This window comes from Aotus nancymaae, unplaced genomic scaffold, assembly GCF_030222135.1.
Source record: "Aotus nancymaae isolate 86718 unplaced genomic scaffold, 86718_ANA_hifiasm-v0.15.2.pri h1tg000002l, whole genome shotgun sequence".
NCBI lineage: Eukaryota > Metazoa > Chordata > Mammalia > Primates > Aotidae > Aotus > Aotus nancymaae.
Genome location: NW_026988413.1, coordinates 62,533,076 through 62,553,643, shown reverse-complemented (window position 1 = coordinate 62,553,643; position 20,568 = coordinate 62,533,076). Strand labels below are relative to the sequence as shown.

The 20,568-nt window shown below is 32.7% G+C and overlaps 1 protein-coding gene across 1 annotated transcript in view; it reads left to right on the top strand.

Annotated features, from left to right (window-relative positions):
- Positions 1–20,568, top strand: part of SEMA3A (semaphorin 3A) — a 497,295-nt gene that overhangs the window by 145,140 nt on the left and 331,587 nt on the right. The window contains exon 3 of the mRNA XM_064375108.1: positions 18,303–18,389. The gene's annotated coding sequence lies outside the window, so the exon portion shown is untranslated. The remainder of the gene's footprint in view (positions 1–18,302; positions 18,390–20,568) is intronic.

Here is a 20,568-nt window from a genome sequence, read left to right as displayed (position 1 = left end):
GAGAAGCTCTCCCTGACCTTCCGATCTAAAACAGGACCTCTCATCACTCTCTTTTTCCCCCACTTTGGTAGTATTTTTTAAAATCATAATTTGATTATTTGATTGATTAGTTGATTGTCTATTTCTTCTCACTTGAATGTAAGTTTTATAGGAGCAGGAACTTCATGTATCCATTTTCTGAACTTCAGAGTTCAGAACTGTGCCTGCTCCATACTTGACCCAAGTAAATATTTGTTTAAAAAATATATAGATAGATAGATACAGATTTACATTCTCCACTGTGACCAGTCTGTAGGTCTATTATTTAAAAAGGCAAATATAAGTTTTTGAATATGTAACATTTATTCTGTTAGATATACCACTTGTTTTCACACTTCATATTTTATAAAGTATATTTTTGTCTTTGGAATGTAAGCTCTTTGAGGGACGGAATAGATTGCATCTACCGAATTATAGTGTTTTCTACAGTACCACACGTGCCTTTTACCTTTTATCAATCAATTAGTATTTGTTGAATGTTGAAAGAATGAAGTTATTTTTTGTGATTAATGATTATACTCTAGTCAGGTCTTTTTTTTTTACAATTTTCACCTATATATTGTAATTCAGCTAAGCATATTTTGGTATGTATTTTTCACAAGAATAGAAAATTATTATAAGACCACATACTCATAATAAATTATAGTCTCTTTGAAAAAGAAATTCAGAAATTATTTTGAATTTTCTTATTAAAGGTAAAAGATTACATATTTTGTTATCTAGAATTCTAATGTGGTAAAATATGATTGCCCATATATATATGTGTGTGTGTGTGTGTGTGTGTGTGTGTGTGTAGATATATATTTATCATTTTGCTTTTTATCAGCCAAAAACAGCATTTGCTTTGTTTCAGCCATATGTTCTTTTCTTTTTGCTTTGTAACAGTCTTGTTTTTGTTCATTCATTGGAGCTGGCAGATAACCCTGAGTTGGAATTCCGAAGCCAATTCAGCATTAACTTTATATCCATGACCAGTGTCAAATCTGAACTCTATGTAATAAAAATATTGAGTAATCTCATGTTAATCTTCTCTATGTAACAGTTCTGACTTGCACTAGTGAACAAGGTTTGATTGGAAACTCCAATAGATTACTCTGGTCCTATAGAGTTTGCTTTTGAAGAAAATCACCCTATGGATTTATCCCACCCACCTAAGTCAGGCTGCTGTAGCTCAACAATATTTAAAAGGTCTTCACACACATTGTAATTTTCTGAAATCCTAGACTTGGTGCCAGAAATTTAAATTGGCTCAGCCTTCACACTGATAAACACTAGTTCTCCAGATAATGTTATTTATTTACATGTTTTGACATTGTGTTGATTTACCATTTATTTTAACAGCTAGGAAAGGTAATACATAATTGCAAATTTTCAAACACTTTATTTTAAACCACATTTAAAAACTTAAATATGCTACTCTCTAGAAGAGAATAAACACATTTATACATTATTTTAAAGTCACAAAGAAAGATGTTTGACATAAATATTTTTATTGTGCAGATGTGCTATAACAAAGAAAAATTCATGGGATATTACTTTCTGTCTGCTATAATATCAGAAAATTAAATTCTAAATTAAAAAATAAAATCCTTAGCCTGTGTTGCATAAACCTTGAATGATGGTAATCAACCATGATGCGTGACTAAGGCGCACATCTGTCCATATGATTTATGACAGAATATAATCAGAGAATAAGCTTTCCATTTTTAAAGAACTCTATAGTTCATTGTAAGAAGCGGTCATAGTTAGCATGGAAGCATTTTTTTTAAATATTATACTATTATTTCAGGGATTTCCCTGTGTTTCCCCCCAAAATTTACTCATTTTCACTCTTCGCATGTTGTAAGTACCACCTTGTGAACTTCCCCTCAGGAAATAACATGACTTCTCTTCATCAGAGAAATGCTTTATTTTAAAGAAAAGAATAGTATTTACATTCTGCTTTAGCTGAAGGTGCTCTGTCTGTCATTTGTGGCACACTTGATTATGTAGTGATTAGTGACAAAAAAATGTATATTAAGAGCTTCGCTAAAATGAATATTAGCAAACTTTAGCAACCCTACCCCAGTGAATTGCATCTTTTGAAGAGGAAATCAAATACTCTTGAGTATTGATACTTTTGATTGATATAAATATTACAATATAGAACAAAATACACAATTAGTTTAATTAACGTCAATCTATTTGTAGCCTATTTTCAGACATCATTAAATAAAGCATTGTTGTTAATACTTATGGAGCATTTATTATGCATTTAATCATATTCAGTATTTGATCATGTTCATTTAAATAGTGAGTTAATCTTTATTATAAACTAACAAGGGGTGTATTATTATTTTCCTCACTGTACAGGTTAAAAATTAAAGGCCAGAATTGTGGTCATTTGCCAAATTTTGTCCAGTGAATGCAATGGTAGAATCAAGTTTCCAATCTAGGCAGTGTGGCACTATTGGATACACCTGCCATGCTATACATATACCTGTCATGCTATTCTGACTCAGTATTAGAAATGGAAGCCCCTCTTCTCAAATGCAAAGTCCTTCAGGAAGCCTGTACTGAGTTTAAACATGATTGATGTGATTTCACATTTTTTTTTTTTTTTTTGAGATGGAGTTTCGCTCTCGTTACCCAGGCTGGAGTGCAATGGTGCGATCTCGGCTCACTGCAACCTCCGCCTCCTGGGTTCAGGCAATTCTCCTGCCTCAGCCTCCTGAGTAGCTGGGATTACAGGCACGCGCCACCATGCCCAGCTAATTTTTTGTATTTTTAGTAGAGACGGGGTTTCACCGTGTTGCCCAGGATGGTCTCGATCTCTTGACCTCATGATCCACCCGCCTCGGCCTCCCAAAGTGCTGGGATTACAGGCTTGAGCCACCGCACCCTGCCTGATTTCACATTTTTTAAAATCTTCAAATAATATTTTTTATCTTTCTTAAAATTTATGTTTTGCTTGAAAATAATTGTATTAGTCTTTTCTCATGCTGCTCATAAAGACATATCTTTATAAAGAAAAGATGTGTAATTGACTCACAGTTCCACATGGCTGGGGAGGCCTCACAGTCATGGCTGAAGATGAAGGAAGAGCAAAGGGACATCTTACAGGGCAGCAGGCAAGAGAGAGAGCTTGTTCAGGGGAACTCCCATTTTATAAAACTGTCAGATCTCGTGAAATTTACTCACTACCATGAGAGAACAGCAAGGGGGAAACTGACTCTGTGATTCAGTTATCTCCACCTGGCCCTGCCCTTGACACATGGGGATTATTGTAAATCAAGGTGAGATTTTGTTGGGGAACATAGCCAAGCCATATCAATAATTAAAATAAGAATGATCATAACAGAAAAAAGTGTATTTTATTGTGAGATGCTGTGACAGACATTTGTTCCACAATATTAACTCATTTAATTCTTACAGCACTGTAGAGTAAGTATGATATGGTTCAGCTCTGTGTCCCCACCCCAAAGCCTGCTTTGAATTGTGATCCTCATAATCTCCATGTGTCAAGGATGGGACCTGGTGGGAGGTAACTGAATAATGGGGGCAGTTTTTCCCATGCTGTTCTTGTCATAGTGAGCGAGTTCTCATGAAATCTGATGGTTTTATTAGTGTCTGACATTTCCCCTACTTGCACTCATTCTCCATCCTGCCACCCTGGGAAGAGGTGACTTCTGCCATGATTGTGAGTTTTCTGAGTCCTCCCAGTCATGCCGAACTGCAAGTCAATTAAACATCTTTTCTTTATAAATTATGCAGTCTCTGGTATTTATTTTCTTTTTTCTTTTTCTTTTTGTTTTTTTGCACAGAGTCTCACTCTATTGCCCAGGCTGTAATGCGGTGGCACAATCTGGGCTCATTGCAACCTCCGCCTCCCAGGTTCAAGTGATTCTCTTGACTTAGCCTCCTGAGTGGCTGGGACTACAGGTGCATGCCACCACACCCAGCTCATTTTTTGTGTTTTTAATAGAGACAGTGTTTCACCGTGTTAGCCAGGATGATCTCAAACTCCTGACCTTATGATCCGCCTGCCTCAGCCTCTCAAAGTTCTGGGATTATAGGCGTGAGCCACCAGTATTTCTTCATAGCAGTGTGAGAATGGACTAGTACATATTATTGCTATTTATTAGAATCATTTTAGATACAGTTAAACTAAGGTTATATAGTTAGTTAGTTGCAGAGCATTATATCAACCCAGATAGTCTGGCCTCAGATCACGTGTGTTTCACTTTCTTAAACTGATTGCTGATTTTACTGTGGAGAAAGATTGAGTTGTATTTAGTCTCTGTTGTACTTTCATAAAGTAGTATCCTAACATTTTAATTTTAATGATAATTATAGTTCATTTTGTTTCACAAATCATGTAAATTCAATTTGGAAAAACATACAATTAAGAGCAATTTTCATGAATAAATATTTGTTGAGTTAAATATATAATACTGCAGTTAGAATAACCAAAATAGAGAAATAATGATTATACCATGGGATTAGAATTATCAATTGGATTTGGCTTTCAAAGCTATGTGCTTTACTCCATACATTGTGACCAAATCACCTGGTGTTTTTGACGTAAACTGAAATTTAGAGAACTATGATTGTAATTACACTTGTTATTATCAAATAAGAACTCTTTCCTAAAGTCAACAATGAAGATTGAAAATCAGCTAAACATGTATTGGACTAATGTGAGGTAATTCACCAGTATTGATGGCCACTATATATTTAACATACCAGTGAGGCAGACATTTTTATATACCTTATTATTTCATCTTCATGATAATTCTGCATGGTAATTATAATCATACTTATTTTACAAAAGAAAGAAAGAAGTCACAGAGAGATTAAGCAACCTGCAATAGTGTAACACAGCAAGTAATTTGGAGAAATTTCATGTGATTTCAAATCTCCTACTGTCTGATTACATCATGACACTCCACATTGTATAATAATTGCAATTCAACAATTATAGATAGTTTATATTTTTACTGTGGAATATAACCCATGTACAGAAAAAAATCATAATTTATTTCTAAAGTACCTTACAGACTTGCCTTCTATGAAGAAAATGACCTAACGAAGATATCTTAAACTTGTTTATTTTTCCAAATGAAGTTGTATTTCACTTTTACTTTTTACAAATAATTCTACATTTCCAACTACATTCATTCAATAATATTATTAGTCGATACTAGCAATATAAAATATATAATTACACAACCATAGGAAACAACTACATATATATGTATATATGTATATATATGTGTATATATATATATATATATATATATAGAGAGAGAGAGAGAGAGAGAGAGAGAGAGAGAGGGAGTTTCAGTCTGTCTCCAGGCTGGAGTGCAGTAGGGTTCAAGTAGCTGGGATTATAGGCATGCGCTGCCATGCCTGGCTAATTTTTAGTAGAGATGGGATTTCACCATGTTGGCCAGGATGGTCTCAATTTCCTGTCCTCATGGTCCGCACACCTTGGCCTCCCAAAGTGCTGGAATTACAGGCGTGAGCCACTGCACCCGGCCAGATTTTTTAAAATAAGCTTTTAGAAATTCTTTGGAGGAATTCCTGCTGAAACTTAACTTTTTCATTGTACTGGAAGAAACATATTATTTTAACAATATCCTGATACAGTAAACAAAAAGTCTATACCTAGAGGACTAATTTAAGATGGACAAAAAAGGTAATAAATTATAGTACCCAGAGACAAAAAATTATTTTCTTATGGAAGGAACAAGATTATCACATATATATATATAATATCCCTGTAGGGTATTATGAAGACTGTAAGATATTACATTCATTAGCAAGTTGTCTTGTTGTGTGATCAAAGGAATCAGTGTTTCCATTATCATCATCTTAGTGTGGGTCCAGAAAATAAGAAAGAGAAGTGTGACACTGTCAGATATGGTAACAGAGAAGTGGTTCAACTGAAACCCTTGCTATCAGTTGGGCTCCTAATTTGGGTTTAGCAACAAGAAATCTTTATTTTCTTGTCTTTGGCAGTCTGATGTATTCTATGAACCACTTCTTAGAATGCTGAATTTTAAATGCATAATATAAAATATATAGTGTTACAAGGAAAATCCATTATAAAATTATTAAAATATTGAAAAATACAAATTTGTGATTTAGTAATACATGTGCTTTTTGTTTAAGTCATTAAAGGATCTAGTGAAAGACCTGTTAATAACACAACTTTTAAAAAGTGATGAGTATAAATGACATTTTAAGATTTACAAAAGAAGTATAATGTGATACGAAAATATATGCAATATATTTTGGTGATAATGTCACAAATATTGCTAATACTGCTGTGGTGTGTTATTTATTTTTATAAATGAAGGAAATGACGATCTTCAGTTAAATTTTCTTAAAAAATGTTTCCAATGCAAGTTCATCCAGCAGGTGAATTTTACATGGAATTCTTGGTGGCCTGTGAATTCCTGGCTAATAAGCCTTGGGATTATTAGGAACTTTTACTGAAGAAGTTAAGGAAATTATTATGCTACTGAAGTAAATCCTTGATATAATCTACCTCTTTACTCCCTGCCCCCTTCCTGTTTGGTGCGCCAGACTTACTCAACAAAAGCACATTTGCCTTTTTTTTTTTTTTAACAAAAATTGACCTTTCTCAGAGCATAGCATCAGTGAGCTGAGAACTCTGGTCTTTTTACTCTTCCAGCTTTCTTTTTCCCTCTAAATGTTCCTATCACAACATTAATGCAAAGGCCACAGAGCCTCCTGATTAAGATATGAATCTTTTCAATCAGGTTAAATAATATTCTATATTGTCACTGGTTATCCAAATCCATTGAGCTTTCTCTCCTTCTGTTTTCTTACCTGTACAGTGAGTTAAAAGTAACAAACTCACTGAAATGTAACAGTTATTAAAATAACCAATAAGTATTAGGTGCTTTGAACAGTCCTTGAATTATGATAAACATCCAGTAATAGTAGCTGCAGTTACACTTACCTCTTGCCTTAGAGACTGATGAATGATGAATTGCTACACTAATCAACATCTATGTAGTATATTAGGAGACAATAAGTCCCATGAACTTAAAGTTCCCGTTTCATTAGCCTTGTTTATTTGCATTATCTGGTGAGTTTATATCATTTGTGATAGCTATTTACATAAATATCTCTAAGCAATGCATTCCTAAGACCATGCCTAAATGTATAATGTTGATTTTCAAGTTGTTAGATTTTAGTCAAATTGGTTAGATGGTATCTGGGTATAATGGAATTGCATATTATCACCCAAGTTACAAGAAAGTGTGGCTGTTAAAAAATATGGAGTAAGATAAGGGTACTGGAAAGGCTTTTAACGGCCACTGATCCATCAACTCTATTCTATAAATCTCATTGAGGATAAAACCAAGAAATCATTTATTCACACATGTTGTAAACACAGAACCTTAAATGGTTTCCTTATTTAAACTGTGTTTCAAAATTGTCATCACAAATTATCATTATTAACAGTTGGTGATTATCAATTTGGTTTTGCCATTTAATAGCTAAAGTAATCATGGTACTAAATATAAAAATGTATATTTTTATTTTTTAGGTTCGTATTTTTCTTTTAAATGTTTAAAAAGAACAATATTTACTAAATGCCTGAGAATTTGTTATTATTTATTCATTTTAATGGATGAAAAAAATGGAGGCCTAGAGATGACCTAAAACATTTTATGAACAACTCTCTTTTTTTGTTTGTTTATTTTGCTTATTTTATTATTCATGCTGTTTTTATGGTATAACAATATACCAATTATCTCTAGATAAATTGAATTTTAAGAAACAAATACACCTTAAACAATATTTTTCAAAGCTTACCTAGAAATCAGCTATTTTTGATACAGTTTTGCATTTTCAAGACTTCCTAAAGTAGTTGCATTTTCATGGAGTGTGTCCTAAGAAATGCTGTCCACCGGAGAACAGTTATTTCAGTTAAATAATTTATTGGCAACTCAGCAACTACAATAACTGATGAAATATGTTGAGACAAGGAGTAGTCAAGTATAATGAATGTGAAATATACCACAAATTTTAGAATAGGAAAGGCAGATGCCTGGAAAAATGAAGAATAATATCAATAAAATCATGTTATATTTGTTTTTAATATTTTAAGCTGAGAGATAGTGATATTTAGGTAAAGAGAGATTTTATAAAAATATAAGTTAAAATGTAAAAAAAATGAAACAATCTTATGATAAAGCTCTATTCCACACACATATAAAAAGACTTAGACTGTTACTTGCAACACCTAGATAGAGTGAGGGATAGAAATAAATGAATTTTGATAGAGTATGCTGTCATTGATACATAGCATCATGTGTGACTATCATATAGTCCATATTTAATTCTCTACACAGAGCACTTCTGTCTCTACAAAGTCAGAGAGTATAATAAGAAAAATAATGGCGTGTTCTTAGTTTTACTGTACTAACAATCACCATTAGTGACCCAGTTTTGTTTTATATTTTTTCTTTCCAAGGAAAGAATCTGTATACTACTATAAGTTTTGTGTAAAAGTCCCTCAAGGCTACATTGTGACTATGCTTCTTTGGGACAAATGTAGCCTGAGGGATAGAAAGAGTTTTTAAGGTCCATAAGCTGAATCTCACATTAATATGGAGAAGTGCCCTATTATGATGATAGGTACCAGCTAATAGTAGAATTTCCTTATGTGTGGAAAAAAAAAATGTTGCTGTTATCACGAGCTTTGTGTTAGGCATACTGGTTTACTTGGAACCTGCTACTTGTGACAGCTTCACCTTTTCCATTTTTAGAAAATGTGAGGCAACAAAAAGGTTTTTGACAAACCGCAGATCCTGCAGTTTAATCGGCTTGATTGTGGGCACCCCACACCTCTCTTAGTTCTTTATTTTCTTTGACCACTAACAGTTTTGGAAAAAATTCTGGATTATAGCTTTAAAATAAAGTAATATTATGTGATTATGGAAGATAAAAAAATCCACTGTATACAAAAATCAAGTAATAGGAGAGAAGATTCACAGGAGCTCTTAAATGGTAAATCACTCTCTCTCTCTCTCTCTCTCTCTCTCTCTCTCTCTCTCTCTCTCTCTCTCTCTCCCCTCTCCCCCTCTTCCTCCCTCCCTCCCTCCCTCCCTCCCTCTCTCTCTCCCTCCCTCTCTCTCTCTCTCCCTCTCTCCCTCTCTCCCTCTCTCAATGCTTCCAAGCATAATTTTAATATATAGACTTATAGCAACTCTTTTATCTTGTTAATGGCTGACTTCATAGGGTGGTAATATATTATGTATGATCCCAAAACTAAAATTTTTTGTATGGTTGTAAGTGAATTTTTACTTTGTGTGCATTTGTTTTGTGCATTGTGAAATGTCTTTATTTCATTTTAAGGATTGTAAATTATTATTACTTGAAAATATTAATTAATTTTTTCCAAGTAACTCTATATTGATGCTTACTTTGGATTTAATTTGGTTACAATACTTACGCTGTAAGTTAAAAATTGTACATGATAAATTAAGCAGTGATCTTTCTAATTTGAGCAGTTTTATCACAGTTAACTTCTCTCAAATTAAAATGAAAAAAATTAGGTGATAAAATAAGTTAGTTTGAAAACAGGGAGGATTTATTTATTTATTTTTGAGGTGGAGTCTTCCCATATTGTGGAGACTGGCCTTTTAGTGAACTCCTGGACACCAGAAATCCTCCTGCCTCAACTTCCTGAGTAGCTGGGACTACAAATGTACAGCACTGTTCCCATTCTTTTTATAAATAACAAAAGAGGAAGGAAAATGAAATTAGAAGAAGAAAGACAAAATTTTAAAATAAAAAAAATATTAGTAATACAAAAATACCTAGTTATAAAATGTGACAAAGAGTAATCCCTACCATTTTATCCAATGCATATATTTAGATTAATAATCAGATTATTGAGTGACTTTGTAGTCAAAATTAAATGGCATCAAAACATCATAATATAAAATATAGGTGTCACAGTAATCTATTTGAATATAGTTAAAATAAGCTTTTTATAAAATTTTATGAATTTTTTTTGCTATCCCTCCCCAGAATTTCTTAACCATATATCTACTGAAACATTTGCTAAATTCAGTTATTTAGAACAAGAATTATAGTTTATTGCATTTATCAGATTCAACTTTTTTTTTTAAAGAGAGGATGAATTCTGAGAAAGATTTAAGTCACCAAAGATTGCTTACATAATTGGTTAATAAAAAGATAAACTACATGAAGTCTAGTTTTAATCAGGGACCATCTAGATGACTTTTTATTATTTGTTTCTATCCTATGATTATAGGACTTAATAGTCATACCTGCTATTTTAAAAATAGAGCTCAAAATCCTGTGTATTATTATTGTGCCAGTCATCCAAGGAGACAGAGAAAATGTGTAGAATTTTGTATATTGAGGTCTTTCCTTCATTGAGTTTGTGCCTGCAGTTGTAGTGTCATTAATGAAACCAAGATTTTCAAAAGTTAAAAATATCTGGAGGAGAATATTTCATGTCCTCTCCAGCCGAATCTTTTGCTATTCCATATTCTACCTGTTAATGAGCTGACAAATTTACTGATTACATTTATAATCTTTAAATTTCAGCTTGATATAATGTTTAATGTTTTGGAGTTTGATTTTGGTAAAGTTAATTACCTTTTTGGAAATGATTGACTTGCTGATCTCATTCCACCAGCTAGAACAGTGAGTAGAAAATTATTCATAGCAAACCAAAAGCTTTTCCAGATGATATTTTCAGTTGACGTGTTATTTATTTTTTGTGATTTTATAGTACTATGTTGGATTTATTATGAGATTAAAACAAATCAAATTACTTTCCTCATTAGTTTTGCATTATTTTCTTCCCTTTTATATTTAAGAAAAACCAGCTTTTACTTGACAAAAATGACTCTCTAATCGAGTCTTAGCTGCCAATTTCCCAACATTCTTGCTATAATGAGGCAGATACAGCATAAAGTCAATCCTCTCTAAAGCAAGCATTGCTTCACTGAGCAAAATTAACTATTGTCTCTGATATGCTGTCTTGTATACACCTTTTGCATCTGTGCACTTTCTGTTGCATATTTCAGTGAGTATAAAATAAGTTGTACCATGGTAACAAATGATCTCAACATCTATATAGCTTATAACAAAGTTTATATATTGCACATCCTATATGTCTCTCGTGGACAGCTTTGGCTCTACACATCATTCTAAAATGAAGAACTCTCCCCAATCTGAGACATAGTCTTATGGCAAAATGAAAAGAGCAAGGCAGAACAATGAGCTGGCACTTAAAGCTTCTGCTCAGATGTGGCACAGGTTACTTGTAGTCATGTCCTATTATCCTACATAAGTCATATGACTAAGTATAAAATAAGTGGTGTGGAAAGTCTTATCCTATTGCAGGGATGTCTGTTTATAATGTTTATATCTCTGATGTTACTAAAGAACTAAATCATTGATTATGACAGTCTGTACCTTAATTAACATTTTACCTTTTTAACTAATTCCAAAACTGAATAGACTCACTTACTGGATTCTGAGAGGCTCTTATAGACATCAGACTATCAAAATGTCTAGGACATCGACCAATTTTAGAATGAACCTGAGAAGCTATCAGACACACATAGGAAGGGTAAAAATGTTGAGGACGGGTAAAAATTATACCAGTAAAAGGATAATCTCTTTGACTCATCATAAGCCACATTTGGGCATACACTTCCAGACCTTGCTATAATAAACTCATTCAACAACCAAAGTTTCATCTATTACCTTAAGTGTAAAACTCTATATGTTGCCATCCAACTGAAGAAGAAAAAAAAATACCAGTTTCTTATCAGATAATTTAAAGAATGAAAACCTATTGTTAAAATGATTAAGACCACAGAGGAGGAAACTTAAGTAATTAACTTGATTTGTTCCCAAAGAACTATGAATCAGTATTTTTTTCTACAGAATTACAAAACAAATAGCTTAGGTGAGAGGGCTTATAGAAGCATAATTTTACACTTCCTATGATTTTGGCTGTTTTACATTCAAAGTTGGAATCTGTGGATTAAAATGACAATAGAACTTTAGAAAAAATAAGTAATTAAAATACATCAAGCTGATATTCTCAAAAAGTAATGATAAATATCAATACATAATATAATTAAAGTGGATAGTGTGATTAAAGAGAAATATTTTAAACATAATTCAAAGAGAAAAATAATAAAACTGTACTACAAATAATTTTAGGAAATGGTGCAAACATTAGGAAGGTTCCAACATAATGTTTGTACCAAAGTTCATAACTTTAGCTAAGAAATAATAGAAAAATTTAAAGTCTTGGCCGGGCGTGGTGGCTCAAGCCTGTAATCCCAGCACTTTGGGAGGCCGAGGCGGGTGGATCACAAGGTCAAGAGATCGAGACCATCCTGGTCAACATGGTGAAACCCTGTCTCTACTAATACAAAAAATTAGCTGGACATGGTGGCGCGTGCCTGTAATCCCAGCTACTCAGGAGGCTGAGGCAGAAGAATTGCCTGAACCCAGGAGGTGGAGGTTGCAGTGAGCTGAGATCACGACATTGCACTCCAGCCTGGGTAACAAGAGCGAAACTCTGTCTCAAAAAAAAAAAAAAAAAAAAAAAAATTTAAAGTCTTATCAGGAGTCATATATTCACAATAAGGGAATATATATGTATATATGAACATCAAAATATCTTCTGAAACAAATAGGGATTCCAGAAATGTTGGTGGTACTGAACACTTGGGCACTTGGGTGATTTAGGTTCAAAAGTTACCTAATTAAAATGATAGAAAAGCATATACAAATCAGCAAAGGATTCTCCAAAGAGTGTGTGTGTACACAGCATGTGTGTACAAGCACACAAGTTTGTACATACGCATATGTGTTGTGGATATGCATTATGTATTTAATATTGTATGTTTCATAAGGTGTATATACATGTAAATAATGTGTAAATATTATAAAGTGCATATGTGTGAAAGTTTATGAGATCTTCATATATGAATAAACTCAAGTATTTAAGCTCCAGGTTATTTTAGTTGTATAATAGTTTTTAGAATTTCTGTTTATTTGCTAAGGGAAATTTGTTTTAGTGTAATTTTTTAACAAGTCTTTAGGAATAATCTGTTACCACTGGGGATTTCTTCATGACCTTTTCATGAACCAAAACTGTCCCAAGAAATTTGTCCAGGCTGATTTAAAGTCTGCTGAAAAAGACACTAGAAAGTTTATTCAAGGCAGCAGTTTTCCTAAAGAATCTTAAAGAAGGGAACATATGTTAATTTTCTATTTGTAAATTCTTTATGATCTCACTGAAAAATAAAAATGATGAAATTTTGATTTTCATGTTTCTGCTCTAGAGACCATTAACAACAATTTAGATTTAGAAGTTGCTGACTTAAAAGATGCCATATACATTCATGACCAATTACATTTATTTTCAGCTTGTGTCAGAGGCAGTATAAGACAAGATGATGTTGAGATTCACTCGGGGTGGCTGGCAACATATTAGCAAGATATTAGGAAAAATAATAGATTATAATCTCAGACCTTTTGGAAGATGATACAGAGGTGTTGTAGGTGTTCTGATGTCCTAGGTGTCATTTATTGTTTTGGTGGCATCACCTCATAATATTTTAAATATGTGAAAATTTACCTTTGCCCAATATTAAGCATTATGGGTTTTCATGTTTGATAAAATTGGAAAGGACTTTATAAATGTGTGTTTTCACTTCATTACAATTATCTGTAATCGTAAAAAATAATTATTTTTGTTATTGGGAGATACTTGCAAAGGGTGAAAATCTTAACTATGAAAGGTTTGAATTTAGCAACTGATAAGTTTGAGAGGTTAATTAATAGACATTTAATTAAATGTTTCTTAGTTTTTAATTTACATATCTTTTTCATATCCTAGAAACCAACATATTTTTCACAATTTAAATATTTTTCTGGGTATGGAAAAGTGTACTTGCCTTCCCTGAGCAATGTTCTATGGTGCCTAATGTATATATCAACCCCTGAAGTGTGTACTATAAATCTTTACCATTCATCTTTAACCTTCTCTTCATAGACTTCAGAGCACAAACAACCTTGTAGTCTTATTTAGATTCTTACTTCTACGTTTGCTAAGCATTCAGCATATATGGCCATCATTTTACTTATCACATTATATTACGATGTACTAACTCATATGTGTGACTCCCTCTATAAAATAAAGGAAAGGAGATGGGAGCACATTTCTTCATTTACTGAAATACATACATTTATTCTAATAGAGATATTTATGTAAAATGTATATTCATTAGATATTTTTTAATGCAGCTTCCTGAAGGACACTGTTGTATTCACTGTGGATGTGGAAGCAAATAAAAAACAAGTCCCAGCCAGCCAGAAAGTTATATTTTAATTTTAAGTCTAATTTAATTTGGCACCTAAAACTGCTTTATATAGTATGTTTAGTAAGTATTTTCAGTGTATTAATAAAATGTTGAAATTGTATGTTTAAAGATTTGTTTGAAATTACTTAAATTTGTGTAACTTTAGTATATATATGCAATATTCGGTATAACAAATTCAAGTCATTAGAAATGTATATATCTACTAATACTAATAAATATCACTTGGAAATCTGCATGTAAAATGAAATTAAACCTTAATTGGTTACCTTTTAATTTATTCATATCTATTGCCCAAATTACCTCATCTTCCCACCTTCTTATGAGAGACAAACAGAAGGAGAGATGGAGGGAGAGAAGAGAAGGAGGGAAATATCTTAAATTTGGAATGAATTTTTCTAGCAATACAGCTTTAAGTCTTTCCAATAATTTCACTATATTACTTTTAAAGAAAACGACCAGCGTACGTTGCAATTCTAACTGCTAGTAAATCACTGCTTAATGAAAACAAGTACAGAGTAGAGTATGTTTTATTTCTTCTTAGTACAGCCCTGTAAGAAATAGCAGACATCAGATTTGTCAAAGTCACAACTCCTTTAGAACTTCCAGGAGAATACCAGGATCAAAGAAAAGAAGTAGATAAGATAAAGAATTACCATCTATTTGTAATAGGAATTTCCCATTTAAGTTTTACTTGTTACTATCATTTTAGAACAAGTTAAAAGTATGCTTGTTAGGAATCTTTACCTGACACTAATGGAACCTCTTTTGACAGATTTTTTTTTTAAAGAAAAATTATATGGTGTGAATAAAAAAAAAAAAACTGTCAGGTTGAATCAGTTGTTTTGTATCTGCAGGTACCTGCTTGGCTCATATAATTTCCCCAGAGATAGGTGAAAAACTCATTTGTACCAGCAGATTCTCTACATTATTAGAGAAATGTATGTTTTTTTCTTGTCAAACAAGTATATTCTAATTATCATTATCCTACTGATTGAACAATATTCTGTGTATTAGAGTGATATTTTCAACCAATATGATGACTGCATTGACTCAATGTGAAGTAGAGATACCTAAAATAGTTAAAACCTCTATTGTGTTTTGGGCTATTTTAATTATATTTTACGTAACTTATGTATGTTTTCTACAATATTTTTATTTGATCAATGCACTGTTTTTAAGTAGGAATTGTATTATAGATCTTGCCAATGTTTGTAGTTTACCTTCTTATTTAAATTTGGTTTGCAGTTATAACCACATTTTATTTTACATCTTCATATTTCTCTCATCACCCTTCTCTCACTCATTGCTTGCTGACTTTATTGCTGTTTGTGGAATAGCTAATGCATGATCTTGTCTAAGAATCTTTGTATTTATTGCCTCTTCAGTTTAGGAAACACTTTATCAAAATATCAGCATGGTCTTCCTTCAGGTCTCAGAAAAAATGTTACCAATTCAGAGAGGACTGTGGTAACCATCATAAGCAAATGAATACTGGGCTACCTTCTGACCTGTTATTTCATAACACTGTGTATGTAGAAAGAAGCCCACACATGGTGTATGTTCTTCTACAGGCCACTGCTGGTTAGGGTCAAGGTAGAAAGGCTGACCCATTGCTAGCCTAGAAGTGTCCATCAATAGAAGTCAAGAGGAATTTACACACCCTTTGCTGGGTCAAAGAGGTCCATCATCAAGAGTTAAATGGACACCTAAGCAATCGAACACTCCTGACATGACCTTAGAACCACCTCTCTGCCCCAACTGATCTTCATAGCCATCACTATTGTCTGTTGAGGAAAAAATAGGACTTAACTCATCATGTTCACTTTCTCATTTTATGTCAGTCACCAGAAGGAACTCAGAACTTTCAAATCATTCCTGATCCCTAAGACTGTACTCATCTTCTAATTTTCCCTTTCAGTGTCCTCTCTGGAGCTCACCAACAAAGTCCTTTTATCTTTCACTTTTGTAAATTTCCCCCTTATCATCATCCCAAATGAAGCCTCATGACTGCATCACACACCAGCTTTTAAAAGGTGGATATTTTGGCCTGGCGAGGTGGCTTATGCCTGCAATCCCAGCACTTTGGAAGGCCAAAGTCAGGGGTTCAAGACCAGCCTGGCCAACATGGTGAAACCCTGTCTGTACTAAAAATACAAAAGTTAACCAGGCATGGTGGTGGGCTCCTGTAATCCCAGCTACTTGGGACACTGAGGCAGGAGAATCGCTTGAACCCAGGAGGCGGAGGTTGCAGTTAGCCAAGTCTGCACCATTGCACTTCATCCTGGGTGACAAGGGCAAAACTCCATCTCAGGAAAAAAAAAAAAAAGAAAAAAAAGGATATTTCTCTCACACTCCACTTAAATCACTGAGATTGGGAGAGATTGGGATTGGGATGATGTTCTTTGCTCCTCACTGCCGATTCCTGAGCAATATAGTTTCTCCTCCCTAAAATCTCCTAGCCATGTTGTCCAGACATCGGTAGATATTCTCTGCTACTACTCCTTAGAGAAATGTTCCACCAACTTCAGACTCCCCCTCTTTTGTTGAGATTTTAGCTGTAGCTTACTGTTACTCTCTTCAACTCCATTCTTGTCATATATGATGGCAATTCCAATATCCACCCTGATGAGTCTTCAAAAATCCTAGTTCCTCAGTTGACTGACTTCTGTCCCACAAAGAACTTGTTTTCCTTTTAATCACTACCTTCAAATAATTTTAACATCTCATGATGCATGTTTCCAAGGGCGGTTTGGTATGGTATTGATATTTGAGTTTTAAATGCCTATATATACATTTTGGGTACCATTTTCTGATAACTTACCTATACACCCAGCATAAATTCTTTGCTTAAATCAACTCACTAAATTTTATCTAATCCTATCACACAGCAAGGGATCCAATAAATGTTTGCTGAAAAATACATGTAGGATAATATATTCTATTTTTTAAATATATGGTAATATACAAATATTCTATATTTCATGAAATAGCATGGTTAAAAAAGGATTGGAAAAAAAATACTACTTTAGAACCTGTATCATTTTATTGGTGTTTTACTTTAATAAGATTAAAATGTTTAATAAGGTTAATAAATTAGCTAATGAATCTCCGTTGCATATTTTTTGTTTTGACCAAATTATACATTTTTTTCCAAAGGCAAAATATTAATACATTGGCTAAGCTTTGAATTGTCTTTATTTTGTTTTCTAAGTTGTTTATATTATTTATTCAAATATGAAATGTGTACAATTAATGTTACAAAGCACCTATTTTAGTTTAATGAAATTTTCCAAAGCACTTTTTAAATTTCGTGTTTGAAAAATTCATTTATTTAAAATTTCTATTTACTTTAAATATTTGGTACATTTCTTTTATTCAGAAAAAAAGGAGAAGCTAAGTGAAATCCAGTTATTTGCTAACAGTGCCATGAAATTACTGCTTAGCTGGGTTGTCAGTGTGAGCCTTTCATCATCAGCAGTGAAAAATGTTAATGACATCATAGTATTATGGGCAAATCAATAGAATATGTTAGTGTTTCACCTAATTCTCAAATGAATCAGTTATTCTTTAGTAGAGTCAGAGCCTAAATAATGAATTATTTCAAAGTACCTCAAATCCAATTAGTAATTACAAATTATCCTTTGTTTGGATGAGCCAGAGTAAAATGTTTGTCAAATTCAGTACTTGCCTTCCATAATTCCTTTACCTTCATACATTACATTATCCTACACAAGATATAGAGGTTGTTCGAAGAAATTTAAACTGACTTTTAAGTGGAGCATATACTAACTGATTGCTAATTATTTGTGTTATATTGAATTTTAAGAATAAACTCATTTATTTTTATAGGATATTTAAAGTGTCCAAGTACTTACACTAACAAGTTGGACTGAATACCATTGTACCTCAGGAATTAAGAATTTTTCCTGGAAGAAGGTAAGATACTTAGACTTATACATATTTGCCTATTAATAAGTTTAATAAAAATTTAGAGATACTACTGTACTTCTGTGGCATATAATTGGTAAGATAATTTTTAAAAATAAAGGGCACTTAATTTTTTTATTTATATACTCTTCCATAGAATTATTTGGGTAAATGAGAGGGCTCCAATGTTTAAAACATAAATCAGTTTGTAGGAATTGCAATTCAAAATGTCAAGAGGTGGATTGCTACCATTTTGGTTTAAAAAAAAAATTCTTCATACTTGGAAACTTCACTGGGTTTGTGAAGTTCCTCAGGAGCCACAGAGCAGAGACAGCGGAAATTTGAGCATGTTGCTATCCTCAAAAATCCTTTAGCTAGCCCCTTTTATATTTCTTCCCCCCATATGGTTACCGTCATCCAGAATCCACACAAAGGCTGAGAGTCACACTCAGGGTGGAGAAGTCTGTTTATAATGTGTTATGCCGTCTTAATTTTGACCTCACATGTGAGATTGAAATACCACCTGTAAGGCAAAATACAGTCAGGAAATCTGAAATGTGTACATACTGTGTTACTTATTTTAACACTTTTCAACCATAAATGTTTCTCAGGATTCATTTCATTGTATGAAGTAGAAAGAAAATTTGGCAAGGTTAAGCTTACCATTCCACCATGGTTACATGTGTTGCTATTAAAAGGAATGGCTACAATAAACAAAGAAATGAAAACATATTCTTGAAGATCTATAGTGTTTGGGACTGTTAAGAAAAAATAACCCTCAATTTAAGTATGTTTCTTTTTTTCTTACGGACCTATGAGTAGAATAAAATTCATTTGTCAGTTTTGTTTTGATTTTTACTATAGTAAATCTGAAGACTTCACAATTTTATTGGTTCTCTTTTGATTTAACTGGATGATTATTCCCATTTAATGTGAACAAATACATTTTTCTCTAAGTTACTCATATTTGTACCAATAAAAATTTAAAAATTGTGAAAAAAAAATAATGCTATGTGGAAACATCATTTACATACACAGAAACATTTATCATATAAGGCAAAAATTTACTGATTTAAGATGTATGTTGAAATTGTGTTGGTAAGGATGTTTGATTCTTTTATGGGAAATACACGTGATATCTTTAGAGTTGATAGAGCACTAAAAACTTCAAAAAATGACTTGTAGTGCCACTTCTCTAATACATACATATACATTTATACATACATGTATAACATATGTGTATATATATTTATATGTGTGTGTGTGTGTGTGTGTGTGTGTGTGTGTGTGTGTGTGTGTGTGTATATATTCACTATTTGCCCAGAATAATTTTCAGGCTTCCACAATAATAATTTCCTGGTGGTTGTTTTTCATGAGTGAATCAAACACACAAAGACTAAACATTTGCTTCCTTTTTCGGCAAATAATAAGCTTCTGCTCCTCCAGTTACAATTACTTTCAAGTTCACTAGTAAAGGAGGCAAGATTCACCAGGTGAATTTTCAGGGTACTAATTAAAATCTGTTTCAAATTTATGAAGGACAAACTTATACATAGACCTGGTGTCACTGTCATTGCCACCACTGTCTTTTAATGTTTATTTGGAATCAAGCCAGTTCTTAAAAATTAATTTATAAAAACATCAAGAGCTCATATGAATGAGTCTTAAATCACTCAATGCAAATAACAATACACATGTTGAATTGAAACAGGATAGTGGATAGAAGTCAATAAATGAATATTTACAAAATATTTAGCAAATATGACTAAAATCTGATGAAATTTTACTTCCAGATATTGTATCAGATAGAACTATTTGCGGGACTTAATTTATAATTCTAAGTTTTGGGTAACACATACAAGCTGAGATACATAAATATCAATTGGTTGGAAAATATCTGGTCATCTCAAATTGGGGGCTGTCAGACCTTCATTTTGTCTATTCCTTTTTGCTTTTTTTTTTTTTAATGGAAGTAACCTGAAAAAGAATGGTTAACATATCAAATGAGTTTTGAAATAGCTTATATAAATAATTATTTAAAAGCATAGACGATATATTTTTCTTGTGTAATTCTATCAGTAAATAACTTACTTGCTTAAGCAACACCTACATGTCAGGATCTATGATACATTTGTTTCATCTCGCAAATCTCAGAATAGTTCTGCCATTGTTGACTATTCCCTCAACG